This window comes from Stegodyphus dumicola, chromosome X1 (genome assembly GCF_044657685.1).
Source record: "Stegodyphus dumicola isolate Sdum_Otavi_A_Nest chromosome X1, ASM4465768v1".
Classification (NCBI taxonomy): Eukaryota; Metazoa; Arthropoda; class Arachnida; order Araneae; family Eresidae; genus Stegodyphus; species Stegodyphus dumicola.
The window spans coordinates 194,653,837-194,675,472 of NC_140780.1; the positions used below are offsets into that span (position 1 = coordinate 194,653,837).

Here is a 21,636-nt window from a genome sequence, read left to right on the forward strand (position 1 = left end):
TCCACCAAATAGGAAGAATAACTATTAGATAAATTATAATTTTAGATAAAATTGTGAATTCTCACAAAATCTTGAAAATCACGTTTAAAAAGTTATTACAAGCATCTGATTTGCATTAAAACAGATTTTCTTATGCTATCGAAATTTCTATTATCTCCATCAAGTAACTTCAATATTTATTTATTCGATATTTATTTAAGAAGATATTTATTCAATATTTATTTAAGAAGTCAACATCTAAGAATGCTGAATAATTAATTTTTCACGCTTTCAGATTTAATTAAGGAGATATTTTGGTCCACTTTCGCTTCAAGATTTCCCTTACTGACGTGAATGCCAACCATGCAAGTTTCTGAGAGGGTTCGATACATCAGATTTAATCAAGCGCGCAAAGCTGAAGCGACTGTCTACTCCTAAAAACGCAATATGTCAGAAACATCCCCATTGCCTTTTCTTGAGATTATTTTCATTTCTTATTTCTTATAGCTTTCTGGGAGACGAACTATGATTCCGACGTCATTCTATCCAGTCCGAAAGTAGGAGAGCATAGAATCGGACAGAACACAACGAAACGTGTGTTCTGTCGCCTTCCCGATTATCAATGCAAAACTTGGTAACCAAGTCAAGCGCGAAAAAGCTCAACTCTTTTCTCTCTCTCTCGCTCTCTTTCTCTGCAGCGTTCGTACATTATCTCTGCTGCGCAGGGAAAGGAGAGGAGGCAGAAGAAAAATTTCCGGCAGAGCGAACGAGGCCAGTGATCAACCGTTCTGAAGACAAGCACCAAGCGAAATGAGGGGTAAAGGAATCTAGTAGTGCTGCTGGCTCGAGCAAGGCATAGTTTCATTAATTTTGTCAAACACCGTATAACGGTGTTGTCAGAGCGAGCTTCCCCCCTTTTGTCTCTATCCCTCCACGCCCGGAGAACCCCACTTTCCTTCTCCCCGCACTTGGGAATAAAATGTGTTAAGTTTTCGATAGGAAAAGTTGAAGGCAAGATGTGAAATTTAATGCAATTTTATTCCTCCAGGACTTCGCATCGGAAGAGCTGTAACTCCAGGTACTACCGTTGATAATTCGTAGAAAGAATAAAATTTGTTTAAGATTTCGAAGGGGAATCTAAACTTTTGGCAGAGCGCGAGCGGATGGGTGGAGTATTTATTCTCGCGTCTGGTGGCATAATTAATGTTGGTATTTCACAGAATGGGCTTTGTGTATCATAAATAATTTCTCCCTCTTTTGGCGGAAACAGAAACACATGTCACTGTCATTTTCTGGTTCTCAATGTAAACTCTTTTTTTGCCACTTTTGTTTCAAAGTCAGTCTGATTTATTCATTTTTGCTTTGTCTAAATTTGATTTCTAATTTTTGATTAATTTTTATGTCATACTGCATATCTTTTTCATCATAAGTAGCTTAAAATGGCCTTTAATGAACTCTTTTGATTTCCTTCTCAAAACAGTCTTCGAAGCGAAATTATTTTGCTCAAAAAATTAGTGTTTTTGAATACCGTTGCTGAAATAAAATATGGGGTGAAAGGCATTAATTTGCTTTAAATAACTATAAAATATGTGTGCTTATTCTTCGAAGCCTTCACAAATTGTAATAATGTAGTTTATTTTTGTAAGTACATTATTTGTATTTATAAATACAACACTATAAATTAAAAAACTTCATTTTTTTATAGTCTAGAAGAAATTTTCATTTTATTTAAGTAATACTATCTTTGAGATTCTCATGCCGGATCTTTCTGAAACTGAATTTAAGCTGATGTTGAACTAATTTAAAGCTGACTAACTGCATAAGCTTGACAATTAGTCATGAACTCAAAATTATATGCATCGCTCCTTACAGAAGATTTACGTAGTTACTAAATGAACTGTTCTGAGCGATTATTTTCTTAAATAGTTTTCTGTTTATTCTGAAGTAGACGTTAATAGCAATTTCATACAGAAATTAAATGTATATGTTTTTTTTTTTTATATTTTTCAGCGCAAGACGAAATTCTTTAGACTGAAACTCCTAAGTAAGTTCCTTTCCTAAATCAAAGTTTATTTTTATAGTTAAGCGATAGATAATTTCGAATGTAATAATGTAATATTCGCATGTAATGAAATAATTGTTTTTTGACTCGATAATTTATCGATTTTGAAAACCGAGTTCCTATATGAGAATTAAAAAACATTAATTAGGTTAATTTACCGGAACATAGAAAAGTATACCAGAGCTATCTGCCTAAGAGAAGGGATGTCTTCGTGGAGGATTTTCTAAGGAATATTGTCTCGTATTCACTTTACACATGCGGAAAATCACGAAAACTACCATGCAGACCCGTTTGCCTGGGATCGAAACGGGTTGAACTCCTAGCATTCAGCGGCCTTAGCTACTCGCCAGTGGTTGGACCACGACAACAACAATAATAACGATAATAATGATAATAATAACAAACTTCAGATAATTTTAATTTCTTGGCAACAGATATACTTATTCATGAGGTGAACAGTAAGTTAACACAGTATTCATTAGGTGAACAGACATTTAACCTTTAAAAGATATTCACAAGGAATTATGAGTTTCATTCCCATATATCTTTTACTGCCAACAAAGTTGTAAGATTATCTAACTACATATTGAAAGTTTAGCATTCAATTTGTAGAGTTTGACTTGCTTTGGTCTCATAAACTAAATTCAAACTTCTAACAAACGTTAAGCGAAGTATCGCTGTATCTGAAATGAACAAAGAACTCTTAGAAAGGTTTTAAAATAACCTTTTTATGTAAACACAAACTTGGACATAAATGCACTTCTCGTGGTAACAGGAACGAGCACCATTTGCGGCGATGTAACTAAAATAACAGTCAAATTTAATTAATTTAAAGCGTAAGCAATCAAATTTAAATCGAAGTTGGCTAAAAACTGTAATCGAGGTAACAATTTAAATGTCGGCAGCAAATAACGCAAAGCCGAATATCTACAAACTTATCAGAGCTGGCAAAACGTGGCTTCGAAAGGCAGATTTCTACCACAGTTAAATATTCTTAAAAATTGTTCGTACATTTAAAGAGAAGCTAAAGAACGAAAGTTCCTCATTTTGGCCATTACAACTGCCAAAATTATGTCAAGCATTAGGAAAAGCAACATTGGTTACAAACTTCATACCTAACCCATGAGTGACATCTCAATTCAAACCTTTTCCCACTCATTCCTGACACTGTTGTTCCCAATTCAACCCGAACCATAACATATGTATTCCCAATTCTGCCTTCGTTTCTCATCTTCTCATGTAAATGTAAAGAGCGGGGAGTTTATGACCCTTCAACCCTCTGGTTTCTATACTGAATAATCACACCTGTCTTAGCATTTGACGCTTCTTTGGGACCAAATTTTAGAAACAATTTGGTCTTCCTTTTTTTTTTTTTTTCCTTCTTTTTAACTTGTTATCCTACACTGAACGTATCCACAAGAGTCCTTTTAAAATAGTTTTAAACATTATGACAATACATATTGAAATCCAAATGGCTCGAAAGGCCTAATTTATGAAGACAAGTCTTTTAGATTGAAACATGTCTATAAAAGAGGAAATAGACAATTGATTTGCTTATCCACCAGCTGTAATGGAAGTATACTTTTAAGTTCAGAGTACCGATCCTAACTTTTTTTTTTCATTTGTAAAAATGGGATGTAAAAATGCAGTCCTTGTAATAAGTATGATGAGAGGATATTTAGTAGTCGAGAATAAAATAACTAAACTCTTCTTTGTCAGGCTTAGTTCAGAAGAAACGGTCAAGGTTCAGTTGGGAACGGTCTCAAGAAAATATTATTTACGAATTGTATAGCCCAATAAATATATTACTGCTTAAATATATTTCCCTCCAAAGACGATATAAGAAGTTAGATGCTAGATTTATGAAGCATTTCTGAATTTATGAAGGCTGTGTTGTTGAAACTCTTTGTATAAAATACACTCTTATTTTAAGAAATTTTGTAATTGAAAGTGCATGTCAATGACCAATGTTTAGTACATATACTCATCATTTTCGGGCATTTATCTACCATATTTTCAGTACTTTTCTATTTTAAAATTAAAAATCAAAACAGCAGTTTTTGAAAAATTTTAATGTTTTGTCATTTTGAACATTTAAAATTTAAAAACAGTACCTTAGTCGTTATATTTGTAACGTACCTAATGAAAAAGAATTAAAAAAAAACCTTTGCCTTATTTCTTATTTGTCTTATAATCTTATTTCAATATATACGTGAACTCAATGTTAGATACAAGCAAATTTTTCTTATAATGTAGATGCCTACTATAAATTTAAAATTATCATTTTACCGACGGAAGCATGTAAACTCTGTGCTAATAAAAGGGATTAAAGCAGTTGAAAACTTAGACACTTAGTATATTCTTCTTCTTATGATAGGTAGACATGGTGGTGGTTCTTAACAAAACACTTCAAATATTAATGAAAACACAAGAAGAATTTTGAAGCATAAAAATACTCGTTTCTTTAAATTTATATTTAAAAGTAATAAGGTGATATAATTTTTTGTTTAACAAAAACGTTTCGGTGGCCAGGAAATTAAGAATTTCAAATTATTATTTTTTAAGTAATATGTGTAACATTCCATATTTAAATACTCTTCTTTCCTAATACATGTTACTTCTATACCGTTTTGAAAAAAACTGATCATGGATTTGTTTCTAAGTATTTATTTTACTACAGAATCTCGGTCTCTATTATTGCATTTGTAATGAGACTAATATGTACTTAGAATATGTACTCGCTTAGAATATGTTTGTTTAAGAATTGTGAAACTTCCATTTTTAAGTCTGAACTGTAATATGAGAAGATGAGTGATAGCAAAAGAGATATTATTTAAAAAAACTGCCCAATAAAAGAGTAAAAAATTAAAAGAAAAAAAGAAATTCCGCATTCCTTTCGCATTTGGGTTATTTAACATGGTAAAGCTAAGGCCATCATTCTGTACTTAATTGTTCATAAGAAGCGTTTTAGTTGGGAGGGGCCAAAAAAAATCACTAAAGAGTATATTTTTTTCATTGAACAGCATTCAAACTTTTCATTACCGTACTTACTTCGTCAACCAATTTAAAAAACGGCTATAAAAAAGTTATAGCCTTTTACCTGATTACAGCCGATATAAAGACGATCTTATAGCCTATACTTAATTTAAATAACCTCTGTTCTTTAAACGCGTTGCTCTCTTTATGTCAACGAAAGCCCGGAAGTTTAGAGCGAATTCTTAACATAGCGATTAAAGGGAAAGGAAAGAAAAGGCGGTGTGTGTGAGAGAAGAAAAAAAAAATCCCGAAAAGAGAGAAAACTCATTAATACCCCCAAAAGGAGGAGATCAAAGACGAAAGATAAAAAAAATTCAGCAATCGAATAAAAGTTTGACAGTTTTTGTGAAAAATGAACAGGCACAAACCTGACAGTGTGTCGCATGACTATGTGTAAAAAATCCAGAAAAAAAATGGCTGAAAGGAGAGAAAATAGTGGTGGGGGAGTTAAGAGTTCTAGGGGTGTGTATGCCTGCAAGAGCGATAAGGCTGCTTTTGTTCCTTTACGCGGGAGATAACGCTATATGTGAGCGCCACAACTCCGCTCCCCTAAATTAAGGAACGGCGCTCAGAGGTATCTTTTATAATTATGAGAAATCACTTCGTTTCTCTTTAATCGGCTATCTTCCTGAAGAAGTCTGGACCCTGGGGGCCCCCTAATAGGGTTGCAACGATTTGTAGTTCCTCGCCAATCATAAAAAGGCAACGTCTTTTACAGTCGCCAAGAAAGGTACTTCATTTCAAGAACTGAACTCTTTACTATTATTACCTTTTACTACATATGAATTTTCCTTATACTTTCAGAGAATAATTCACTTGACAATATCGCTCCTCCAACTAGCATAGTGGCCAGCCTCTTTTAATAAGGCTCTTTTAGCAACTCGGTTGAAAGCATTTAAGTAATTTATTCTGGGAAAATAAAAGAGCTTAACATTTTCTTGTCAGTTTTGCTCTTAATTTCATCTTATTCATTTTTATGAACTTGGATTAAGAAGCGTAAGTGTTCGCAAGAAATATGTGATCTGCTAAATAAAATATCTTAAGTTTTTTACTCTGTAAGAAAAATCAATGAATCTCATAATGACTCAGGAGCGGACGCCGAGTACTACGGACAAGGAGTTATAGTCTGAAGTAAAACAGAGCATAAGCATACATAATTGTAGTATTATTATCAGCTTCAGTTCCTGTAGTTATTCAAAACTGCTGAAATGAAGTTATAAAAAATAGAACTCCGAAGAAAAAATATTATGACTTTTTCGATTTTAATTGCCATTATATTCCATACAATCATGTCTATCATCATGTTGACTCATTTCTACTAAAAAGGAGCAGTTTCTAAGTATCATGCTGAATAACCTCAAACTGCTTAACAAAATACGGAATAAATTCTCTTAATGATATAACAGGTTGATTTCTTTCTTATGTATTCGCTGATTTATACAATAATACTCCAAATTGCTTAGAAATTTATATATAGGGTTATAAATACGTTAGAAAAGTAAGACTGCCTTTTTTTTTTATTGAAATCCTGTCTTCTAGGTCATTTCCAAGAAATCTATTAAATATTAATGTATAGTGTAATACAAAAGCCAGAACATTTAAAAAAAAGTTATTTTAGTGAGTTTATTACGTATAATAACATAAATGTTAGTTGTAAACTGTAAGAAAATAAGTTGTATAATTGTATAACTGTAAGAAAATAAATATTTTTGAATATGCCCTGAATATAGCTGTCGTTATTACTGAAATGCCTGAAGACAGCTAAAACACGAAGAAACGGCATTTTTACTACTATCACTCAGGTACGCCATTTCATATTGCCTTTTCACACTACCATTGAAGGTCCCATAACCCCCGTAACTGTTAAGACCCATAACTATCAAGAATCATCATAATTAAAAATTGCGATATTTTAGGTTTTGGAGACTTAATTTACAACTCATGCTGAATACAAATGATCAAACATATCGATTTAATACTTTACTTTGTACGCAATAAAGAAGTAGCGTGACGTGATACTTCATCTTAGCATTAAGATGAAAAAATCTAGTACTCGTCTTCCTTCTGGGTTAAGAATAATGTTGCTTCGTATCGTATAAGCATAATGCTGATTGGCTGCAGTGATAGTTCATTTTATGCAGTTCTGTGCTTAATTGCGTTACCGTACGTCGTAAATTCATTGAAATTGAATTTTTAATAAATATTTACCGATTTCTTGATCATCTTATACATTATCATGTACTAATAGTTATTAGTCCTTAATCCGTTAGTTCCGTGATGCTCTCAGTCATTAATTATTGTTTCAACAATAGCTCATGAGCTAGCTCTCAATGACATATCCTTGTAATTTTTGCCCGTGACTTAAATACATCCAACAATTTATACCCTTCAGAAAGTCACTAATAATATGTTTGGCAAATGGATTGCATAATAGTGTTTCTATTTTTCTTTGGGGGCGGGAGCTTTCCTTTACGAGTCAGTCGAAAGATATCCATAATATTAAATTCTTACAATAGTGGTTTATATTCCTGGGCCATACGTATATTACATTACTTTTTGAACCTGAACCTGAATGAAGAGGCAGACGCCCTGGCAAAGAAGGGTGTCGAGCATGGAGGTAGGAAGTTAGGAAGGTTCTTTCTTACCTCCATGGTGCCGAGAAGGCTCTGGCTACTTCTAATTGTTTGACTTACCTTGAGCTGTATTCTGCCAGAAAACATACTGATAAAATGACTTGGCTTGTCCCTCCGGCACACTCTTGGTACCGGGTTGAATCTCCTGGAGGATCTCTCGCTATGAACTGTGCACCCAGGCAGCACTCGATATTTTTATTTATTTATTTTTTTCCACTTTTCCCATATTAACATCTTTTAGCTTCTTCCAGGAAACAAATGATTTGATAAAAAAAAATTTTATATGCTTTACTTTCCTTTATTGAAGTACATGTAATCTTTGCATAACAAAAACTCTCAAACTCTCAAATGAAAAAAAAATAATCATTTAAAAATGTGAAAAGAATATTAATCATAAATATTTATGTCAGAAATTCTTGTGACTAAAAATACTGAATCAAAAATATCTGTGATTAAGAATATTGAATCATAAATATTTGTGTCGGTAAATTTTCTGGATAAAATCTGATTGCCACTTAAAAGGGGAACTAACAAATCTCTCATTTTAAAGTAAAAAAAAATATCTAAAGCTAAGAAATTTGAAAAGATATTCCAGTCATGCAAAAGAAATGAATAAATGTTCAAAGAAAAGTATGCACTTTTTCCATATAACAGCATACAAGTAACTTGCATTATTATTTTTATAAAACCTGAAAATAATATACTAATAATGAATACTAATTAAACCATTTGCCATAACCAAGAAAACAAAATGTTTGCTTATGATAATAACAGAATAATGAAACTGCAGTAGTAGGGAAAAAATATCTAAAAAACCCACCTTTTGATAATAAATTTTTCTTCTCCCAGCATCATACAGCATCACGTCTTCTCTTGTCACTGCTTGACACATAATTAATCTTTTTTTCACCCTGCACCTTGACTTTTTGTTTTAAAAACTCATTGTTTCTCTTCATTATTCTGTTGAGTAAATATTGTATTCATTAAGGATTAATTCTCTTGAACTATTTTTAAGTCCCTTACAGTTATTCCGTATTTTCAACCCTGTTTTGGATAGAAATTACCTACCCTTAGTAGGAATTGCATCTTATTAGATATTATTTACACTTGACAAAACGAATGCTTCAAGAATTTTGTAATTTACCTTTTAATTATTGCACCGTATATCACTGTCATAAGGTACAAATGTTCGATTCCTAAAAAAATAAATAAATAAATAAATAAATAACAATGTTAAATTATGCTTTTTATTTGCAAATCCTCATTTTCCCCCCTAAATAATGAATGTAAATCTAATAATTAAAGTATTAAGTATTGTCTTTACATGATACATATGATTCACCTAATAAACTAGCTTTAATTTTGATTAAAATTAATGCAAAGTACTTGTGGTTTACTTCATTTTATAAGTAATATTTAGTATGTTTTTAATTTATTTCTTATCTAATATGTAAATGAAATTAATGCAACTTCTTGAATTCTGTATTAAATTCTGTATTCTAAGTACGTAATAAACTTCGTGCAAAATAAAATAACAATCATTTTCACTCAAGCTATAAATACATTAGGTTTGTAAGCAGAAAAAGAGAAAAATAACTATGGCCTCGTCGGGACTCGAATGCGACAATTCCTAATAATATGATTTAGATTATACCGTAATGTAATGAATCTACATATTTATGGAAAAAATTATGCATTTTAATATATTTGTTGCCTTAGCAACCCGTAGTTGTTCTTCGAAGCCTATAAATTATCTGCTTCCCATAAGAAGACGTTTCACTTTTAATTATGATGAGTTATTTAAAATTTTCGCTCTTATATATATATATATATATATATATATATATCTTCTACTTCTGCAATAAAGTTTAATTTTGCATACATATGTAATTTAAAATAAATTTTTATTGCTTTATTTTTTTACCATTTCTCCTATTTTTGCAATATTATTTGCAAATTTGGAATATTTTTGCAAATTTTTATTCCTTTATATTTAAATTATTTTTCTACTTTTGCAATAAATTTTAATTTTACATATATATGTAATTTCAAAGAACTTTTTATTGCTTTATTTTGTACAAAAAGGTCTTCTTAAATTACTCTTTAAATTGCAAAATGGAATAAAGATATAGTCGTAATTTTATCTAATTTCTTCTTCAGACTGCTGGAAATGCAAAAGAAAAAAATCTGTAATGAAGTTTGTTAAAATGAATGACAAGTTTTCTTTGAATTATCATCCTTAACAATGAAATTTACTAAAGGAATAATTAATAAATGTTATTTAAAACTATGTATTATGATCTCAGCATGGAAACTCGTCAATTTTTGTAGAAGATGAACCAAAAATATGGCTGTGCTTTAACCACATTATGTAAGGAAAGTATTAGGGTAAGAAGGAAAGGATATATAGTGCCAGCGGAAAGCCTTGTCTCCAAACTTAAGAACAATACATAAAGAAACCAATAAACTCACTTTATTACCTCAAGTTGCTGGCCGTTTCGAATGGTTGTTGTCCTTACCGATGTTGCCGCAGCAGAGTTAAAGTCTTTTCAGGTTATTTCCTAATATTTTCTATTGTAAGTAGTTGTTTTTTACACTATCCTGTAGTCTTAATATGCCATTCATCATTCCAGTAAAAAATATACAGAAGAAACGCAGTATATAAATATGATCAAAATAAGCAGATTTTGCACTGAAATACGTTTACGGAAACGGCGCAAGTAAATACTTACACGTAAAGATGTACGAACTGTAGGTAAGTAAGAAAGACAGATAAAGACAAAAGAAGTAAGCATTTAAATCATTCATCATTACCAATGGTACTCAAAAGTGTGATCATCAATAATAAATCGAAATTCACTCTCACACACCTCCAGGTTAATACTGTAGAACATTTGAATATTCGGCATCTATCTACTCGGGAATAATTCTCTGTGCATCCTTTGGGAGCTGTGCCATAAGCATGTCGGAAACCTCCGCTTTTCTTACGCAATGCATACAGCTCAAAAGCTGTACTGGGAGTGCCGATTTACGCCAGCGAACCCCTTTCACCTATCGAATTCATTAGCACCCTCTACCACTTAACTGCACCGCTGGGTACAGAAATTCCATGAGAAAATTTGCTTATTTTGGTTTTCCTTACCTGTATATTTTTGCCTGATATTTTAGAATCACGCTGCCTATATTCACTTTTCAATCCTCCCGAACCATGTAAAAATTTTAGTGATTCTGAACTTTGTTACAAATTTAATGGCTTAGAAATGTGTTTGAAGGCATTGAAGTTTAACGTCAAGAAAGTTTTTAATTTGAATAATGTAAAGAGTTTTCAGAAAACTAGAAAGACTAGAACATATTTATATAATTATTTTAATTCGATGACAGCTTCCAGTTAGAGATTTTCAGCTGATGTTTAAATTACACTTAGTGAGTCAGTTTCGTCAAATTTCAGTAATATATGGATTTATTTGTAGCAGCTCTAATTTTTCACTTGATACCCTAATTTTGATTGAATCTCGCCTTTAAAAATCTGCAAATTTTAAAATAGCTTCCCGATATATATACTGTTCATAAATTGGAATGAGTAATTCCTTTTCGGAAAATAAGTTTGAAGAAGGAACATAACTGATGCCAGAAATTAATATTTTTGATTACTGTTTTCATCAAGCATTTAATAGCTACCATTCAATATGACTTTAATGAATGCAGGAATAATGTTAAAGAGTTAAAAACTCAGTACAATTCACATGCACGTCATAATTAACCTAATCTCTGTTATCTGTTTGTATCGCAAGTGAAAGAAAGTGCCTACGCGCTTGAGGAACTGGCGATAGTCAGCCAGAAAATGGCACGCCTGTAATCGAAAATCCCTATTTAATGCTCTTTCCTGAGATCTACCTTTCAGCACCAAGACAGTCCGTTATCTTTGTCCCCCCCTTTGCAATATATTTTTTAACCCCTTTTCTTTCACTTTTTCTGCGTTCATTCCATCATTGTCTTTTACTGTTCTTACTTTCACTGACCCGTGGCAAATCTAATTAATGGACCTACGCTATTTTGCAAATTACTGCTCAGGGAAACCCAGCAACAAAGAGGGAAGACATCCCCATTTTCCCCTTTCGACTTTTCCCTCGTTTGAACCCTAGGCACTTTTGAATGATTTTTTTTCCCCCTCCGCTTACTTTTTTTAACTCTTAAGATTCAACCTTTTTACTCGTAAAAAGCGATAAAACTGATGAATTTAGATTCTAGTAGTCCCCTGAGGTATCTTTTCAGTGATTCTTCTTTGCTTTGAATTTTTACCATCAGCATAAAATACAGAACATCTGTAACCAGTATTAATCGTCGGTTTAAAATACTAGACTCTTTAACTACTTAGCTTTTTATAAGGAAATATTAAAGTGTAGTTGGTTACAATGACAACAGAATGAAAGATGTTTGTGCTGTTAACGATATACTTTTCAAGTTTTGTTACATTAACTTACTTAATTGTCATCATTAAAAAGAAAAAGAGGTTAGGATTTTTTTATTATTATTATTTATTTTTAAAGGAAGCTTGAAATTCCAGGTAACTCGCAGTACTAATTTGAATAATTATAAAACTAATTAAACATTTTGCATTTATTCATTAAACATTCTTCGCTTTAAAATTCTGATTCGTTAATTTTCAACATTCGACTAATTTTTCGAATTTACATCCGATTTTTTTAGCGATAAGTAATTAGTTTTTTTCATGCTGCACAATTTCCTAATAAAAAAAATATTCTTTTGAAATGGACTCTCTAAGACACGTGATTTGAAGATTAAATTCTACAAGAAATTCTGGAAGATTAATCCTTTTTACACACAACAATTTATTAGTCGAAAGAAGCTTTGTCCCTGAAGGACTATTGTTTTCGCTTTGCAATTTTGCGTTGAATCACTATAAACGGCGAATCACGTTTCTAACTGCTGCCACCAAATGTTAGAGTCCTGCATTAAATTTGAAGAAATTAAATAATGAAAAATCTGCATAAATGTATGTATATATTTCTCTCATTGTGATAAAACAACGGTACATAGAATCATCGAATTTTGAATGACGCAATTCCCCTACGAATATGAGCATGTGGAAGACCAAATTTGAAATTTGGAATTTGTTTTATTATGGATTTCATATTTTGCAAGACTTTAACGAATTTTTGAGTAACAAACTCAACGATTTAAAAGCGAGCTATAGCAACACTCTACAAGGGAAAAAAACCTTTTTATATCCAGCTCGCGGAACTGTGTATAGGAAATTCTAAAGATATGCTCATTTTAAAATTATTTTGCGACATTGCTATTGAACTGAATTTTATGGTTTAAGTGCAAAGAACATTATATTTAATAAATAAAGGTAACACACAAAATGTTAAAAAAATAGCCCTTTGGACGTAATTTAAAATCTGAAACCTTTCAGATTTTTTAAATTATTATTTATTTGTTTATTTTAACTGAGTATCAGTCTAGATTTTGTTTATCTTCAAAGGTCTTCCAGGACATTTTTCTCAGTCATGAGTTTCTTCTAAATACACAATAACTAAAAAAGACAGAAAATATTATATTCCAGTTTCCAATGGTTGCTTTTTTGAGCTTCAGAAGATAGATTAAAGCATAATTCGTATTAATAGATTTCAGCAGTGAATAAATAATAGTAATAAAAACTGATAATCACGGCCTTAAAAATGTAACATGTAGCAGTGAGGAAGGAAATACATTAATCACTGAATTCCTATAATTTCATTGGTTCTAAATTTTAATATAAAATTCCTCATTATTCGTTTAATATATTATTATTCGTTTCATAAAGCAAAAAAAAAAAAAAAAAAAAAAAAAAAAAAAAAAAAAAAAAAAATAGTTAATGGTTGTTAGAAAGAATTTAAAAGTTTTATTAAAACACAAGGAAGACACGCTTACTGTAGGCTGAATACAGGTTCAAAATGATTAAACTAAATCACATGTACTCACCGATAATGTGTATTCAATAAATATATAATATGGTCCGGAGTAAAGTAGCTAGACGCTGACAAACGTTTGAAGACAAGCCTGTAACAGGAAACGTGTATTTTAGGAGTTACGAGATGTTGGAGATTAGCAACAAGAGGATGCGAAAACTAGCTAATTTCTCCTTGCGGGAAAGGTACACTAAGCTTAGCAAAGGTTGAACATGATTTTGTAGCCCAAAGTTGTCAAGATTAAAGGAGGGTGAGTGAGTTTTCATTGTGAAGGTTAATTCAGCATTGATAGGGTAATAAGTTGCCAAATTTCAACTTAGCATACAAAACCACAAATGCAGAAGAGATTATAAGGACTGTTCAGTAAAACAGCTGTGCCCAATCTTTCCGTTACCATACATGCAATAAAGAAATGCCCAAGCAACAAGTGTGTGGGATCGCATTATACCCAGATCGTGCATGTCGTCACGTAGCAAGACGAACATTTTCGTATATCACACATTATTATGTCTGTTTCAACTAATGTGCTATTTCGGGAAATATTTTTGCCAATACTTTTAACGCCCTCTCATATGCGATACTAATTTACATGTAAAGTCTTACCTGTGCCTTTAGAAGTAGTCAAAGTTAACTTGGGTACATGACACGTAATTTGGATACGTTATGGCATTTTAATTCGGAAATATCACATGAATATACCTCGATTAGTGAAATTGTGTATAAGTTTCAAGTGAAAGCTGTGCTACTTATGCCAAATATTCTTCAGCCATCATTTCTTCTCTTAAAAAATTTGGAAATGAGGAAGGGAAAGATGAGGACAAAAGTGGTATTTTTCCAGATACATCACCTGAAGAAGTACAACCCGATTAATACGGGAAATATTCTCACAATTTTATAATGTTGGCTTAATAGCTATTAGATTAGGTGTTGGAAGTGTGAAATGGGATGTTTCAACAGCTTGCACTGTCGGCACTGCAAACTGTGGCATCTGGAGTTGTGCCATCAGGGTGCTAAAGCTTAAAAAGGAAATCTATTCTTTTTTCCCTAATCTTTTACCCTTTCAATCGAAGAATTGGATATTTGCTATATCCATATGCATAATATTTTATCAGCAAGTTCTCACAATTTTTTTTTTTTTTTTTGTTTTTTTGTTTTTTTTTTTTTTTTTTTTTGCATGGTCGCAGTGTCTGCTTAACAAGATGATTGTATATGGACTATTTTCTTGTATAAATATTTTTACGAAATCATTTTTTGCAGTAATGATTGAGTTAAATGACATATCATACGGCTTAAATCCCGCGAAACATCTCTTGCATTTCAAGTAAAATTGTTCTGATATTTCAGGAGTTTTTAAATAGTCTGTGGGTTTTGACAAAGAATGTTTGTAATTATCTTTATTAAGAGCTTATGTGTTTGTTCTTTAGTAACTCTACTCTTTATGTATTATGAATTTAGTGATACTGAGTGCTTCACTCTATTGTGGCTGATGAATGACAGCATTTTTGCAATGTTTTAGATTGTGATATTTTTAATAATTAATGCAAAATATTTGAATTTTAAAAATATTTTAATATTTAGATTTTATTTTTCTTTTGCGTAAAGTATTTTCGTTTGAATATTTCCAGCTTTTTTACGTAATCAAAAGGCGCAATGTTCATTTTTCTAGAAGAATAAATTATCATATGATAACAATGAATTATAGTACGCTTAGTTAGTTTATCCTTTGGTAATAAGTAAACGGAACGAGCATAAATTACTGAGTGTTATGTATACTAAATATCATACATGAATTTTTTCCAAACAAAAAATAAAGGCGTTCTTTCAAAAAAAAAGGGGGGGAGTCAAACAAGGCAGTAAAAGTATATGCGAATGGAAATCGTTTTTCCACATACAATTTTGTGACACTCTTATAAAATATTGTAATACTATTCCCTGACTGTCCTCATCTCATCAAGTCCCTTCTCCCCTTACCCCTGAGCTAAAATATTTCATTTTGAGTACTTCGATTCGATTTACACAACTTTAAGCTGGTATTTTAAAACGTATTTTTGCTTGCGCTTGAATTTAGTGAAGTAATTTTTATGTGGCATGCTTTAGAATAAGAAACATAACTGGCCTTAAAAAATTGCACATTGAATGCACAACATTTAAATACTATCAGTAACTCTCTGAAATAATTTTTCAGTGTTAAAATAAATTTTTTAATCTTAATTATGCACTAAAAGTAAATTCAAACAGAAATGGGCAAGTCCAATTTCAGTGCAGTAAGGATATAGCTTTTGAACTAAAAAATTGCTGTTTATAAGTACAGAGTTGATATAACTGAAATTCAATAAAAGGTTTCATTAAATATTTTAAGAACATGTATTAATGTTTTTGTCTCATTCTTCAGACACATTTTGCTTGAATACTTCGCGAACGTTGAATACACACGCCAGCTATTAAAACCAGAAAAATCTCCTGCTTGCTAAGAACAAAAATATTTTCTGTGCGTATTCCTGAATCATTAAAGCCCCAACTCAAACACCAGTGAGCTTTTTATTTTGAGGAACAAAAAGCCCCAAAAGCCGGCGAAACTGAAAAGCATAATAAAAAAGCATTTCCTTCTCCTATGCACTAAATTACGGAGTACAAATGAGGCAGTTAATTTTGAACTCAAGGAGTTTTCAAGAACAACTTAAACCTCGCAGCCACGCCTGAAATATTACTGGGAATTATTCGTAGGTACTGACCCTTATAATTGTACATCCAAGTCATTTGTTTAACACTAATCCTCATAGCTAAAATACTTGGCTGAATGCCTGCGTTGCGGTGTAAGGGAGAATGAGCCCCCTTCTTAACTTTACTGAACTCCAATGAACAGCACATTAAGGAGGGTAATGACGTGATATAATGGAAAGATTATTTCTATCACATTCATCTCTTGATTGTTTTCCTATACCCGAGTTTTCCTGCTTGTTTTATTTGTGTAGGGAGTTGTTTTAAGAAACAAAGAGCACATTCTTTTGTTCGGGCTTTCCCTTCTAAATTTTGAGAAAGGTTTTTGCCGTGCGCTTTAAAAATAAATTAAGAGCGGCTCTAAAGAATTTTGCATCGCTTTAATAATGTTTATATATTATGTATAATGGCTCTATTTTGAAATCAGATTTTGCTTCATTAATTCTAGAGTACTTTAGATAGCGAACTTTGCAGAGTGTTGGAAGGTTTTATTCCTATACAACGAAAGAATTTTTGGAAGTCCTTCACACCACCCATTAAATTAATATGAACTAAATTGTAATACGCTTTCAATGCAACATGCTTTAGAACTGAATATAGTTGCTATAAGACTTAGAAGCATGTCATAATTCTAAATTTATTTCGCTATGCATTCTTCATAATAATACTTGAGCATGGATATTATATTCATTGCTTGGGTGCAATACAGTCAGTCTCGAGATCTTTTCCTGCATAATCTAAGGAAGTTGCTTGAATGTTATATCAAGTATGGCGACTTACAGGCAAACAAAAGTTTTAGACATACAGTTCAATAAATTGCTTGAAAAACCAACTTCTATAAGTGGTTGCTTATTAGGTGCATCAGGCTAATACCCTAATCGTTATAATAGTTTAAAATCGAAGGGGCATAGAATTTGTAAATTTCCGAAATCGTTATATTATTAGTGGATGCATCCATGACAGAAACATTCAGCTGCAGCATATTGAACGGCAGATAGTTTCACACAGCAATAACTTCCGAAATTAGTTCAGAGGTGTCCAGACGGATTAATCGTTAACGATTGCGCCCAGCGAAAGCCGAAATCATTTAGTGTATGAATGAAAGAAGCTGTAGTTGTGATGGCCGTAAATAATAACAACTCATGACAACGTCCAGGGCACTGTGTGTTAGACATATCACCCTGCGCTTTCGCTTTTGACTGGACTGTGGATTCACGAGCTGCACTTTCTTGACTGGCATGCATGCTCTTGTTCATTTGCTATTTATCCCTTTTACTGATAAGGATTTTCATCTTTCTTCATAGTTTAGCATTGGCTACCGTTTCTGTGTAGTCATCCTTTGTTCGAACTCACTTACTTCCTTGATTTATGCCTCCTAATGAGCAATTTCAAGCACATGCCAAATGAGATCAGGTTAAGTGTAACTGAATAAATGTCATTCAATATCCTGTAATATGCTTGCTTATCCTGATGGTTTTCGACTTTACAAGGACCTCGTCAAATTAGTATTATGTGGTACACTTATAGTTATACACTCGGATTTTCATCTTTCTAAGAATGCTTTAAAAATCTGAGAACAATTTCTTTGACAAACCCTGCTTCTTTTTCTTTTTTGTGAGTACAGGAATATGCCTTTTGATAAAAAGAAAGTACAGCATAAGTCTCAACTTTCCGAACTGAGATTGAAAATTATTTAAATATTAATTATGGATTCAGTTAATTATTTTCGTTTAAAGTAGATTTGAACATTGTAGAGACATTAGGTATTTTTTGGAAGCAGCCAAGCTGAAGAATTTAGCAACGCCTTCTCCGAGAATTGATCCGCGGACCTCTCAATTATGCGCTGAGCGAGCAGACCACTACACCATGAAGGCACGTTAAGAAAGCGGGAGAAATACCTTATAACATTATATACAAGAAATATATTTTTATTGCATACATATGAAAATAACCCAGAAAAAGGTTCGTCAATTTAACTTTCATATACGTTTATTTTAAAATGAAGAAAAAGTTTTCAAATCGGGGACAAGGTTTCTTTAAACACAAATTTTATTCGTAGTAGTAGTGCTGTCATACTCACTAAATTTAAATCTGAAGCATTCAAGATCATGACTTATGTGATGCAGTGACTTATAACTCCAAGAGATTCTAAGGAATAAACTTTGTAATATTTAAAATTCTGACCTTTCTACTTTAAACAAAACTTCTATTTCTTCTATTTAAAATTTGATTCTTCTTATTAGGTATAACCATGCAGTCTAAAATAAGTCCGTAAAAGGAATCGTGCACATGAATAAAATTTTAATTATTTGTAATTTCATAGGAAATCTGAGTAATATTACGTAGAATTATTTTCTTAATGTACGCATTTTTTCGCTGAAGCATACATGATCCCTGAAGATGAAATTTGTGTCTATTTAAAACATAAAAATATCATCAATTAATCTGTAAAGTAACAAACATCTAAATTTCTGTTGTTACAGCCGAATGCTTTTTCAATAGACAACTATTTATTTTTTCCTTTTTTGGCAAGGTAATAAATAGGTTAACAATTTACTGAGAGTGAGTTAGAATAATGTATGCTCAATACCTGGTATTCTGTTGATAGTGCTACTGCTGCAACTATTGTGCTTGCATGTGTATTCTGTGTATATTGCATATCCAAGAACAGCATTGAAACAATTTTCATGACTGTAGTTCAACTCAAAAGGCACCTATGCCGAAGAAGTACTTTACCCACTTTATTATGAAAGTGCCACAGCTTCAGATAGCATTCATCCTACTTATCCTTAAAGGAATACCTAAAAGTATATTTATTAATAAAAATAAATGAAAAAAACCTGAACATTTACCATATCGCAATAGCATGCCTAGAATCTATATCGATGGCTCTAGAATTAATGACAATGTGGGATGCTCATTTGTTCTCCTGGAAGGTGATTTTATTAAGTATCAATGGAAAGGACATCTTGACAATGAAAACAGTACACTCCAAGCAGAAATATAATCTATTATTAAAGCAACTGCATACAGTGTAAACAATAATTCATTCAAATATCTATACTGACATAATGACAGTATTTTTTGAAATTTCAAATAATTCGCTGACATCGCCATCAACTTACAAGATTCAGCAATTATTGCAAAACAGGAACAGATTTCGTGTCAAATATTCTTTGTTGGATAAAATATCATGCTGGATCATATGGCACTTATTTGGCGGACCAATTAGCAAGAGAAGCTGCTGAAAATTACAATGCGGAATATGATTTCATTCCTTGGCTTATATCATCAAGAAGAATTAAACAAGAAGAACATACTAATTCAGAAGTCAAACAACAAAAATCCGCGTAATATTTTCCAAATTTCTGTAAAAATTTTGAAAACATTACGCTGATTTTTGTTGTTTGACTTCTGAATTACTATTTATTCGGCGTGTTATTGTGTCTTAAGAAGAACATAATTTTTGTGAACAGGTCTGATGCACCTCAACTATCTGCCAATAGTTATTCTAAACTGCAAAATTTCGATTCGGTAGTTATCAAAATATACTACAACAGGACATGGTCCCTTCGCAACGTCTTACTATAAATAAGGATTAACTAATACATAGATTAAAAACTCTGTGTCCGTCGAGGTATAAAATCTCCAGATCCTCATGTAATGGAATCCTCCTTAACGAAACAATACCATATTAAATTTCCTGAAGCTAATATAATTTCTTCATTCAAGATTCCTTATTAAGCAAAGACATTGGAGTCTTAAAAGTTGTAAGATTATGAATCTACTTTCTGCATTGAGAAAAGGTATTTTCTTAAAAATATGAATATAACAGTAATATTCTTATTTTAAAATTTCATTAATTTATTCGTATATTCCCACTTAGTAACTTTATTTTATGTGCACAAGGTGTGAAGGCTTAGTTTTGACGCTATAATTTTCGCACGATTGTTGAGTCTATGAATGTTTGATCGAACTTTATGGACTCCATGAACTGTGGACTCTAAGAACTTTATATTTAATGCAATTGAATCTTATTTTAATTTAATTTTCTATTTCTCTTTCATGTAAATATATTTACATTTATTCATTTAAATTATGTATTGTAATATGAAAAATGTAAATAATTTTGTTATTATTATTTTAAATTAAAATATACCTAGTTAATGATAGATGTGGGACACTACCTGTTAACTATTAGTAAAGAACAGGTGCCCCCATTCATTGTCAACTGAACTGAACTGTTATTGGAACTGATGTTGCGCCGTTGTTAAAGGAATGTATATGTCTAGGGCAACGATTTTACCTTTGTGGAATCGTCTGGCCGCAATAAATCATAGCAAATAATGGCCACTACTTATGTTTCTTTGTCTTAGACACTTCCACTGCTTCTGTTGCACAAAGTAAACTGGAGTTGTTATTCATGGGCGAAGTTCCAAACGCTTTTTCGAAGAGCTGTATCTGTCTGCCTGAAAATCTTCCATGGTTCTAATATCATGCTATAGGTAATATCTAAATCATCGTTCGCACGCTTCAGACTGCGTAGTTTCCCCAGCTCCTTAATTATTCTGCAATGAAATGAAAAATTAGAATATTAAAAATGTTTGAGTATACATGTATGATAAAAATATGAAAGCAAACTTCTAAATTTAATTAGCTATAACCTGTTTTTTTTATATTATTTAATTTAGAGACTTCATCTCTCTGTCTTAGATATAGCGCCATAAGTCTAAACTGCGTCATTCAAATTAATCATGTGATCTTACGCAACCCTTAATGCAGATATGCCTTGCCCATTCAAAATAATTGTAAACCAAATCTTTGACTCCCTCCCTTCTTCCTCTGCATTACTACTGCGACACTCTTTCTTTTTCGTTTACGCTTTCATCCTGTTAAGACTCTGCAGCAATTATCTATTTTTGCTTCTATCGCTATAGTATTAAAATTGTTCTGGAAATAAGCATGATTGGAGTGCCAAGTGAATTGTGGCCACAAATGTGAATTTAAATTTAAAAAAAGAAGGGGAAATTTAATCCAGCTCGACTGCTTCTTTTTCAAAATGGATGGACGCTCTAAGAATCAAGTATCTACGCTAAACAACATACGCTTCTATATTTCAGTGGTCTTACATCAGTACTTCCAAAATTGTGCTATCATTACATACATTAATACATATTTTACTATGGAGAAAAATTTCCCCGGGCTAAAACGCAAAACTGATATTTTATGAGAATTT

At 31.9% G+C, this 21,636-nt stretch overlaps 1 long non-coding RNA gene across 1 annotated transcript in view; it reads left to right on the plus strand.

The window, feature by feature from the left end:
* The window catches only part of LOC146993383 (uncharacterized), a 295,011-nt gene that overhangs the window by 98,326 nt on the left and 175,049 nt on the right, over positions 1 to 21,636 (plus strand). Inside the window, exon 2 of the long non-coding RNA XR_015038545.1 lies at positions 1,990 to 2,023. This is a non-coding gene — a long non-coding RNA (uncharacterized LOC146993383). The remainder of the gene's footprint in view (positions 1 to 1,989; positions 2,024 to 21,636) is intronic.